The following is a 12465-nucleotide window of genomic DNA, read 5'->3' on the forward strand; positions in this document are numbered from 1 at the left end:
GCATACAGTGAATGGGCGGTCAGAGAGGTAAGAGGAGAATCAAGAAAGAATGGTGTCCTTGAGGCCGATAGAGCGGGGCATAGGGAGCTGGTGATCCACAGTATCTAATGCAGCAGAGAGATCCAGGAGGATCAGCAGGGAGTCGTGACCATTAGATTTAGCTGTAAGTAGATCATTAGAGACTTTAGTAAGGGCAGTTTCAGTAGAATGTAAGGAGCGGAAACCGGATTGTGGAGGGTCAAGGAGAGAGTTATCTGACATATAGCGAATTAGACGGGAATGAACCAGGTGTTCCAGGAGTTTTGAGATGAATGGGATCATCAATAGGGATATTAAAGTCCCCCATGACAAGAGTGGGGAGGTCACAGGCTAGGAAATGTGGGAGCCAGGTGGTGAAATGATCCAAGAACTGACTGGTTGGGCCTGGAGGGCGATACACAACTGCTACTTGCAGGGAGAAGGGTCTGTAAATCCTGACAGTATGAACCTCAAAAGAAGGGAAGATAAGTGAGGGAACAGGAGGAATGACCTGAAAAGTGCAGTTTGGGGAAAGCATCAGACCAACACCTCCACCTGATCTGTTGTCAAGTCTAGGGGTGTGTGAAAATTGTAGGCCACCATATGAGAGAGCAGCAGCAGCAGCGGTGGTGTCTGACTGCTGAATCCAGGTCTCAGTAAGAGCCAGGAGGTTAAGGAAATTGGAAAGGAAGAAGTCATGGATGAAGGAGAGTTTGTTACATGCTGATCGTGGGTTCCAAAGGGAACAGTTAAAAGAGACAGAAGGTATGCAAGGAATATGAATGAGATTTAGAGGGTTTCTGAGTATGCCTGGGAAGGAATTGAGCTTACTATTATAAGATGGTCCTGGATTAGATGCAATATCTCCTGCTAAAAGGAGAAGGAAAATAGAGAGAGTGAGCATGTGGTTAAGAGATTTATGAGAATGTCTATTACGTTGCATGGTGGGAGTGAATGGATCTTGATGGTTTATAATTTGGAAAAGAGAATGAGAGCAGTACATAGGAGAGGAGAGCAGGACTGATATAGATGGAGTGCACTGGGTGTGTGAAAGAGCGGTAGAAATGAGGGATTGAAGCAGCTAGCATATAAATGGTACAAATAACTAGGGTGGAAACATTTTGCAATACACAAAAATTTGGAGCAAGTTTCTTTGTTTGTCTTACATGCCTTACCTGTCTCCTGCCCTGTCCAACTGCCATGAATAACTGCGGTACACTTATTAAAACCAGCACTTGAATAAAATCTGCACAAATGCCCCCTGCATAAATGCTTCCCCTTAGCTAGGTTTACTTATATAGGAAGGTTTGTGCTGAGATGTGGGTCAATTTAGCTCGTTAATCAATCAATCAATCAATCAGCTAACTTGAGACAAAAAGAGGCAATAAATTGTAATAACAACAAACAGGCTTGCATGCTAGCAGGATCATAAACCTCATGAGCAAGTGAAATAAGGTTTCTACATACAAGAACAAGCTCAGTTAGAACTAATCATATGCACCATTTCATTGCTATAAACAGAAAGCGGAGTTAGAATTCAGCAGAGGAAAAGAGATGAGATGATCAAAATATGTCTTATATTCTAGGTTCTTCAAAGTAGCCACTTTTTGCTTTGATTACTGCTTCGCACACTCTTGGCATTCTCATGATAAGCTTCAAGAGGTAGTCACCGGAAATGGTTTTCACTTCACAGGTGTGCCCTGTCAGATTTAATAAGTGGGATTTCTTGCCTCATAAATGGGGTTGGGACCATCAGTTCTGTTGTGCAGAAGTCTGGTTGATACACAGCTGATAGTCCTACTGAATAGACTGTTAGCTGCTTTTTTCTTGCCATAATACAAATTCTAAGTAAAGAGAAATAAGTGGCCATCATTACTTTAAGAAATGAAGGTCAGTCAGTCAGTCCGAAAAATTGGGAAAACTTTGAAAGTGTCCCCAAGTGCAGTGGCAAAAACTATCAAATGCTACAAACAAACTGGCTCACATGAGGACCGCCCCAAGAAAGGAAGATCAAGAGTCACCTCTGCTGCGGAGGGTAAGTTTATCCGAGTCACCAGCCTCAGAAATCGCAAGTTAACAGCAGCTCAGATTAGAGACCAGGTAAATGCCACACAGAGTTCTAGCAGCAGACACATCTCTAAACTGTTAATAGGAGACTTTGTGCAGCAGGTCTTCATGGTAAAATAGCTACTAGGAAACCACTGCTAAGGATAGGCAACAAGCAGAAGAGACTTGTTTGGGTCAAAGAACACAAGGAATGGACATTAGACCAGTGGAAATCTGTTCTTTTGTCTAATGAGTCCAAATTTGAGATCTTTAGATCTAGCCACCATGTCTTTGTGCGACGCAGAAAAGGTGAATGGATTGACTCTACATGCTTGGTTCCCACTGTGAAGCATGGAGGAAGAGGTGTGATAGTGTGGGGGTGCTTTGCTGGTGACACTGTTGGGGATTTATTCAAAATTGAAGGCATACTGAACCAGCATGCCTACCACAGCATCTTGCAGCGGCATGCTATTCCATCCGGTTTGCGTTTAGTTGGAAAATCATTTATTTTTCAACAGGACAATGACCCCAAACACACCTCCAGGCTGTGTAAGGGCCATTTGACTAAGAAGAAGAGTGATGGGGTAAAACACCAGATAACCTGGCCTCCACAGTCACCAGACCTGAACCCAATCGAGATGATTAGGGATGAGCTGGACCGCAGAGTGAAGGAAAAAGGGCCAACAAGTGCTAAGAATCTCTGGGAACTCCTTCAAGACTTTTGTAAGACCATTTCCGGTAACTACCTTTTTGAAGCTCATCAAGAGTGTGTAAAGCAGTAATCAAAGCAAAAGGTGGCTACTTTGAAGAACCTAGAAAATAAGACACATTTTCAGTTGTTTCACACTTTTTTGTTAAGTATTTCATTCCACATGTGTTAATTCATAGTTTTGATGCCTTCAATGTGAATCTACAATTTTCAGAGTCATGAAAATAAGAAAACTCTTTGAATGAGAAGGTGTGTCCAAACTTTTGGTCTGTACTATATATATATTGCTCTATTCTCTAACGTGTGCATACAGTATCCGTTATGTTGAAAAGCGTTTTGGACGTACATTTAAATCAGAAACAGTCAAACAGAAAAATAAATGTTTGATATGCTAAACTCCATAGAATAATCACATTTTCCAGAACAACCAAATGATTTTTGGTTACTTTACATGGTGTAATACTTGCAAGATGTTGCAAATCAGTATTCCTTTCATATGTTTACTTGATCTAGAAAAATGTTTTTGTTATATAATTATTGGTAGGTAGGAAGCCCTCAAGCAGAGAACCTCCCAGGTTTGTTGGGGTTTGTTAACCCACCACATCAAATATTCTATTGTCAATTCTCCTCATCAATCCCATCAAGAACAGCGATACAGGCAGTTATACATGCCATGCAGTCTACGGGATAAATAGGCACGGTACACACTGGCATTTCTCTTTCTCTGCAGTCCATGTCTGTTTCTAAGAATAAAAAACAATGCTGTCATCACTGATTTTCTAAAATAAGACTTAATGAAAATTCCTTCACACGTTCCTTTTTATTTTTCTCCCTTTCATCTAAGCCCAATTTTCCTTTATTAACAGACATAATAATTGTGGTAGGATAAATGTAACGTGTCTGTACCAGTGTTAATCTCAGACATTTTAATTAACAAATAACTCAGTAACTTATAGTTTTCATTTTCTTTGCAATTGCCACAATATTCATGGCCTGACTTTATTGACAGGCCTATAAAAATCGGGTATCTGTGCATGACCGGAAGTGGCGGGCACTAAGATCAGCAGACACATGTAAGCGCGTCACCGTTGATGATGCTGCATTGAATAGCATGTTAACACGCCCCTGTGGGTGTGCTACCATGCTAAGAGGACGGAATGAGCGCAAGAACTAACACCCTTGTCACTATTCCCTGCACTCACTAGTATATCATCAATGATCTTTAGAAATACTTTTTCTAAAGATCTCTTTATCTATGCTACTAGATATAGTTACGGTTAGACAGGGAATAGCAATATGCACACAGAACTGCTCGTGGTTCTGGGTTATTGCACTTAACAGGTTCAATTTAAACTGTAGCAAAAGGATAATTAGGGCTGGGCGGACCTGGCTTATAAAAGTACGGATCCGCGCGTTTTCACAGTTGCCTAGGTGCCGGACCCGGGCTTCTGGCTGTTTGATGCAGATCTCGAAAGATTTAATAAAATAAAGGAAAAATAAAAAAAATAAGAATGAAGCGAGCGCTTCATACTTACCAAGGCTCCGCCGGCTGTACGCTGCTCCCCCGCTGCTGAATGCTGCTCCTGCTGCCTCCCTGTGCAGCTCATTTGATATGCTCGGATTTCCCCACCCACCTGATGCCCTGGCATCTATGATTAGTTGCAGTCAGATGTGCCCCCAGCCTATTTGACACGTCTCCCTGCATCCAGTCATCACTCATCGCGGCTCATTCATTCTGTGGAGTGCACAGCGAGTGGTCATGGTGCTCTATGGCCGCTCACTGTGACTGTCAGATGTAGCTAAATTGCTGTGGTACCTCGTATGGATTATATCGGACCTGCAGAGTGTGTTGGGGTCAATAAAGTGGTGAAAGAGGATGGGTTTTTTGTCTTTTATTCCAAATAAAGGATTTTTTTCTGTGCTTGTGCTTTTTTACTGTCACTTACAGGTAAGGGATGGGGTGTCTCATAGACACCTGTGCCATCACTAACCTAGGGTTAAGTAGCAGCTGTGCGCTGTTATTCACCCCTGCTATTACCCCGATTGCCACCACAACAGATCATTCGGTAAGACCCGTTAAAGCTCCGGGCTTGTCACATCTAATGGATGCGGCAAGTCCAGGTGGTTGGAGGCTTATATTCTCTCCAGCCTGAGAATACCAGCCCACAGCTGGCTATATCTTGGCTGGGTATCAAAATTGGGGGGACCGCAGGTTGTGTTTTTCTTTTTTATTTATTTATTTAAATAATAAAAAAGCCACATGTGGTTCCTCTTCTTTTGATACCCAGCCAAGATAAGCTCAGGGCTGCAGCCTGTAGCTGTGGGCTTTATCTGTGCTGGGTGCCAGAATACCGGGGGGGGAGACCCTGCTCCAATTATTTTATTTATTTTTATACCATGATATGAGCAGTAGATCCTACAATGTACCGGCTCCTTCCAGGTATGACGTCATTTCAACACTCCTTTATCACATAATAGGGGCATGTTAAAAATGCTGGCCGATGTTTCCAGCCAGAATGAAATGTATTGTTCCAAGTCCACTTGAGCATGGAGGTGGTTATAATAGAAGCAGGAGTCTGGAGGAGAGACCCTCAGATAGGGGGAGTACAGGGGGAAAATGCCCCCCCTTGCATGCTTGTAGTGGACGAGAGGAAACATCGCCACACCCACCAACCAAGTCAGTCACGCCCACTAACCTGGAATGAGCCCATACATTCTAAGCTCACAGTAGATGCTAAACTGTATGGGCTCCTTTAGTTACACTGCTTTCCCCACCCACCGGCCATCCTGGCGCCTCTGATTGGATTCAGTCAGCTGACACGCTGACACTCAGGGTGGGGGCACGCCTGACTGTGCGTCTGACTGTGATTAGCAGCCCAGGAAGTGAAAGCGAGGCCCAGGAGCAAAGTACAGCCATACCGGAGCCTTGGTAAGTCCACCACCCACGTTCCCATATCTGTATCCTTTCTACCACTGTTTTTAATTTCTGTATTCTGATCCTCTTAGACTTATATAGGGGCCGGAATCAGGAGCGGATCCGGTATTTTTTTTAAAAGTGAGTTTTTTGTGAGTCCGCCCAGCTCTAAGGATAATGAAACAACTATGTGTGAGCTAATCTTTACTGTAAAAAATGAGAATCCTTACATACTCTGTCTTTGGACATCGTTTTCAGATAAATGTTTATTCTACCATTTTTTGTGGCCCATGACTATTTAGTCTGTTTAGTACACTTGGTGTTTTTTAGTATAGTGTAGGGTGTATTAGGGAAATCTAGGGATTCCCATCAGTGAATGGGTGTGCCACAACTCTAGGGCATCATACCCTCCATTGCCAGGTAGGGATAGACAATTAAGGGCTTATTTAGGGTTAATTGAGTTTTATCCCACCTTGCCATTCTTGTTATTATATTATACCTAGTGCACCCTACCTAAGGGGCCCTTTGCACACTAGGACATCGCAAGCCGATGCTGCGATGCCGAGCGCGATAGTCCCCGCCCCCGTTGCAGCTGCGATATCATGATGATAGCTGCCGTAGCGAACATTATCGCTACGGCAGCGTCACATGCACTCACCTGCCCTGCGACGTCGCTCTGGCCAGCAAACCGCCTCCTTCCTAAGGGGGCGGGTCGTGCGGCATCATAGCGACGTCACACGGCAGGCGGCCAATAGAAGCGAAGGGGCGGAGATGAGCGGGACGTAAACATCCCGCCCACCTCCTTCCTTCCGCATAGCCGGCCGCGACGCAGGTAGGAGATGTTCCTCGCTCCTGCGGCTTCACACACAGCACTGTGGGCTGCCGCAGGAATGAGGAACAACATCGTAACATCGGTCTTTCCCAAATCATGGGAATGTCTGACGCTACACCGATGATATGATTACGACGCTTTTGTGCTCGTTAATCGTATCAAAAATGCTTTACACACTACGATGTCGACAGCGACGACGGATGTGCGTCACTTTCTATTTGACCCCACCGACATCGCACCTGCGATGTCGTAGTGTGCAAAGTGCCCCTAAGTTGTGTGTTGTTGGTCATTTTAGCTTTTAATGTTATTATTAAAAGTTACATTTTAACAGGGTTTTTCCTTTCCCTGGTTTTTCTATGGTCAGACATGGCTATTATACAGTACATAGCAGGGACATATATATAAGATTATTTCAGCACAGGAACATTATTTTAACACTTCCAATTGTGGAACTTATTTTTATTCCAAGATCTCTTGATTAGGCTGGTTTCAGACGTCCGTGTTTAATCAGGTACCAGTCACACGCATGGTTATGGTCATACGTGTGTCATACGTGTGTCACACGTGTGACATCCGTGTTTGCATATGTGTGACACGTACCGGGTAAAACACGTGTCTCTGTAATGAAAAGATGTTCTATATTAACCTGTATCCAGCGATGCTGTCTCCGGCTCTGCTGCGTCCCGCTCCTGATCCCCTCTCATTATTTTCATCGATTATTCACTGCCTGAGGATCTGGAAGCCGGAACATCGTGGGGACAGGCTGGGTACAGCACAGCCGAGGACAGCATTGCTGGGGACATCACCGGGGACATCGCTGGTGACAGGTGAGTATACAGCAGTTTGTGCAGTGACATCCAGGGACTCATCAGGGTTCCCAATGAACTCTCATGAACCCCTGGAAGTCACCATCGTAACACTCGCTGAAACGCAGTTGTTGCAGGGGTGTCATCAGGAGGTCATCAGAGTTCATTGGGAAATCCGATGACCTCTTGGACGTCCCTGCACACACACTGCTGGCAGGATACTCACCTGTCACTAGCGATGTTGTGCGCACTATGCGGATTTTGACAGCTGCATGTTTTGCTGCGTGATTCCCGCAGCAAAAACAATTGCATGTCACTTCTTTTCCGCACATCGCTGTGGCATTTCACTCCATTGACTGCAATGTAATTGGGAAATCCCGCAGGGAATAACGCAGGTAGCAAATTCTGTGCGGTTCATTGCGTTTTCCTGCGTTATTCCCTGCAGTATTTCGTAGTTTCGGGACATAATGTTCATCACTACCTTGCGGTTTGCAGGGAAGTGATGTCATTATGACAGGAAGAGGAAGCGGAGCAGAGAGTAAACACACACACATCACAGACACAGACAGACATAGAACACACACACATCACACTCACACACAGACACAGACATATAGAATGCACATACAAATCAAACGGACATATAAAAAAAAACACGTGGGCTCTGCCATATTATTACCATCCAGCCGAGGTAAACACACAGCGGCGGCCCGGTATTCTCAGGCTGGGGAGAGCGAGGGCCAGGGTTAATACCCCCTCCTCCCGCAGCCGAGAATATCAGCCCGCCGCTGCCCCGGGACTGTCGCATCCATTATGCGGCAGTCCCGGAGTGTCCCAGCTCTTCCTGACTGCCGTGATGCGGTGGCAATCAGGGTAATAATGAGTTAATGGCAGCGCATCGCCGCAACTAAGTCCAGGCTTTAATCATGGCAGCGTCTATGAGACAGCTTTCATGATTAACTTGTAAGTAAAGTGAACAAACACACCGAAAAATCCTTTATTTTAAATAAAACACAAAAAAGCCCCCTCTTTCACCCCTTTATTAACCCCCCCCCAAACACACAGCTCCGGCGTAATCCACCGAGGTCCCACGACGCTTGCAGACTGATCCATCCGCGACTCACTGTACTGAAATCAGCCTCAACAACACATTACCACTCGGGAGAACTGCAGCGTGTTGATTGTTGATTGATCTGTCCTCTATCTATCTATCTATCTATCTATCTATCATTCTATCTATTCTTCTGTCTATTTATCTATCTATCTATCTACTATCTATCTTGGAAGGAAATGACTTTTTTTTTTCTTTTTTTTCTTCATTCTTCAATGTGCTTTATTGCATTGAATGCATTAAAACACATGTACCGACCCGCAGCAAAATCGCGGTAAAACCGCAGCAAACCACGGGGTGCGGTTTGCCGCGTTTTTTACCGCAGGTGCGGTAATCTTTCAGACCCTGCGGAATTTTCTTGAGAAAATTCCGTTTTCCAGTGCGCAGGGGGCCTTAAAATGTGTAGCAGATTACATAACATTCTTCTGTCCAGAAGTCAATGGAAAAATTTCATACACAATAAAACATGTAGAGTAGTTCTTTCCACTGAAAAATGTTAAATGTATGAACTACAAGAACACTGTGGTAACTGTCCCTTCATGTCACTGATCCACAGTCATCTGTTTTTTTGACACAACTATGCAGTGGTTCTTGGTATTTCCAATTGGCAATCAAAGTGTGTGAACAATTTGGATGATATATTTAGCAAGTCTCTAACCATTTCTAGAAGACACTGTGACTTGCTCATTCTTAAAGAAAATAAATAACATTAAGATTATTGTACTTATTTTCTGTTTACAGAAAAATCAGTGCAGCAAATGTCTCCCCATCAACTACAAATAACTTCTCTATGTTGTGAAGAAAATAATCTAAAGTTTAATTAGCCTTAAACACAACAGCAATGAACTCTAGATGAAAATCAGGTCATTCACTGCAGGAGATTGTCTGAGAGCAATCTGAAAAGTCACTATTAATATTAATATTTGACATGATATATACTGGAGAAACATAAGGGCAATACTAGTTTTTGCTCCCATTTTTCTAAGACTTTTTCTGTGTACACAAAATACCTTTTTCTCTCAAATATTGTTCACAAATTTGTCTAAATCTGTGTTAGTGAGCTCTTCTCCTTTTCTGATATTATCCATCCACCTCACGGATGTGGCATATCAAGATGCTGATTTGACAGCATGATTATTGCACAGGTGTGCATTAGGCTGGCCACAGTAATAGGCCACTCTAAAATGTGCAGTTTTATCACACAGAACAATGCCACAGATGTTGCAAGTTTTGAGGGAGCATGAATTTGGTATGCTGAGTGCAGGAATGTCCACCAGAGCTGTTGCCTGTGAATTGAATGTTCAATTCTCTACCATAATCTGTCTCCAAAGGCATTTCAAAGACTTTGGCAGTACATCCAACCAGTCTTACAACCGCTGACCACATGTAACCACACCAGAGCAAGACCTCAACATCCAGGATCTGCACCTCCAAGATCGCCTAAGACCAGCCACCTAGACAGCTGCTGCAACAATTGGTTTGCTTGACCAAATAATTTCTGTACAAACTGTAAGAAACTGTCTCAGGGAAGCTGATCTGCATGGTCATTGTCCTCATCAAGGTCTCCATCTAACTGTAATTCATCGTTATAACCTTTGATGGTGTTGGCACGTTGGAGAGGTGTTCTCTTCACGGACGAATCCCGGTTTTCACTGTACAGGTCAGATGGCAGACTGCATGTATGGCATCTTGTGGGTGAGTGGTTTGCTGATGCCAATGTTGTGAATCGAGTGGCCCATGGTGGCGGTGAGGTCATGGTATGGACAGGCATATGTTATGAGCAAGCAACACAAAGTGGTTTATTGATGTCATTTTGAATGCACAGAGATACTGTGAAAAAATCCTGAAGCCCAATGTTGTGCAATTCATCCATGACATCACCTCATGTTGCTAGGATCTGTACACTCACCTACATATGTGGCACCCCTGGGCTTCAGGCACCACAGGCTATTACACCACTTTTCAGGGGTAATATCTATCTTGGGTCAGGAGGGGGTTAACCTTCCGGTGCCTTCACAAAACACACATATACAGCAGTAAGGTGCTTACTCACAGGGGGTTGGACTAGGGCAGACAGGATAGTTAGCCATCACGAAGCATGGGACTTCCCTAGTCGCTAGGACAACCACTGGGGCAGGCACCACATGGGGTAAAAGTAGGCACAACCAACACACTTGAGACAGAACCTTCCTGGGCACAACTTGGGATAACACCTAGCACTGACAACTGGAGTTAGTGTTTCTCTCTCTTCGTGGGCCCACTGGTTGGAACAGGAGGTTCGGCCTGGGTTCCGGATAGCAACTGAGGAACACTTCACTAACAGACTTTCATGGGCAGTGGCGGTGACCGCCAATGGATCCGGGATCATCTGGAGCCCATTGTGGCAGAGATCGGTTCTCTGGGGCAGCGGTTGAACAACCTGTGAGTAAAAAGGAACTGCAGCCCCTGCCTCTGCCTCTCCTTTAACCAGCATCATTGCCAAGCGCTGCGGCGCCAACAGGGACTACTACCACCCCCGTCCTCCATCATCCTCCCCGGGGTAATCTCGCTCCGCCTATGGGGAGTGACACCATCCCAGCTGCACCCAACATCTGCCCCGGTGAGAGACCCTGCAGTGGCGGCCGCATACCTGGCCGCGTACCACAGGTGGCATCATGATCATCTGAGAGACTTTCCTAACCGTCACTACCACCGCCATCCTCCATTCCTGCCTCCCGTTCACTGCCATCCATCCCTTTATGTATGCCTTGGGGCAGCGAAATCGGATCAGGCCACCCCGTGATGATGCAGAGGATCTGCACACCTGGCCCGGCGATAAGTAGGTCGAAACACCTGCCCCGTGGGGCGCTACATTTGGCTTCATGAACAGGATATTTGTGCCCACAACCATTGGGTACTGTGCGTCAATTGAACTTTCTATTTATGGACTGTGTGTGGCGTCTTAGCAAAATCAACAGACGCCATTAACTGAAAAGTGCGGGAACAGAGAGGGCGTGTCTTCGTGGGCAGAGCCCACAACAAAAGGTGTGAACAGGAGTTCTGCTGCAGAGCCAGTCAGAAAGAAAAGATCAAAAAGTAATATGTCCGCTGAGGAGGAAGCAGGGGCTGTCCCTATTGCCGTAGCTGCCGCTCCGGTAGTGCCGTTTACCATGCCATGTCTCCCAGGCGTGACCTGGTTGTCACAGTGTTCGGTGAAGGAATGTATCCTGGCCAACTGGAAGAAGAAACTTTATATCATGTTCCGGGCATATCTCATGCCCAAGGAAACCTGGCCCTTGCTGATCCGGGACCATGAGAACGGGAATCTGCACCCTCTTCCCGGCTACTCATACTCACCGGACATGTCATCAATTGAGCATATTTAGGATACTCTGAATCAGCATATATGACAACGTGCTCAGTTTCCTGCCAATATCCAGCAACCTTGCACAGCCATTGAAGAGGAGTGGAGCAACATTCCACAGGCCACAATCAACAACCTGATCAACTGTAGGTGAAGATGTGTTGCTCTGAGTGAAACAAATGGTGATCACACCAGATACTGATTGGTTTTCTGCCCCCCCCCTTCCCCCTCGGACTCTCCAATACTGTAAAAGTGCACATTATAGACTGAGCTTTTATTGTGGCCTGCCTAAGGGGTACTTTGCACACTACGACATCGCAGCTGCGATGTCGGTGGGGTCAATTCGAAAGTGACGCACATCCGGCGTCGCTGACGATATCGGAGTGTGTAAATCATTTTTGATACGATTAACGAGCAAAAGCGTCGAAATCGTATCATCGGTGTAGCGTCGGCATTTCCATAATTTCGGAAGGACCGATGTTACGATGTTGTTCCTCATTCCTGCGGCAACACACATCGCTGTGTGTGAAGCCGCAGGAGCGAGGAACATCTCCTACCTGCGTCCTGTGGCTCACGCCGGCTATGCGGAAAGAAGGAGGTGGGCGGGACGTTTACGTCCCGCTCATCTCCGCTCCTCCGCTTCTATTGGCCGCCTGCCGTGTGACGTCGCTATGATGCCGCACGAC

General features: G+C 45.4%; 1 protein-coding gene across 17 annotated transcripts in view; it reads left to right on the forward strand.

Moving 5' to 3' along the window:
• Positions 1-12465, forward strand: part of ABI3BP (ABI family member 3 binding protein) — a 566204-nt gene that overhangs the window by 69186 nt on the left and 484553 nt on the right. The window lies entirely within an intron of this gene.

Source organism: Anomaloglossus baeobatrachus, chromosome 2, assembly GCF_048569485.1.
Source record: "Anomaloglossus baeobatrachus isolate aAnoBae1 chromosome 2, aAnoBae1.hap1, whole genome shotgun sequence".
In the NCBI taxonomy this organism is placed as follows: Eukaryota; Metazoa; Chordata; class Amphibia; order Anura; family Aromobatidae; genus Anomaloglossus; species Anomaloglossus baeobatrachus.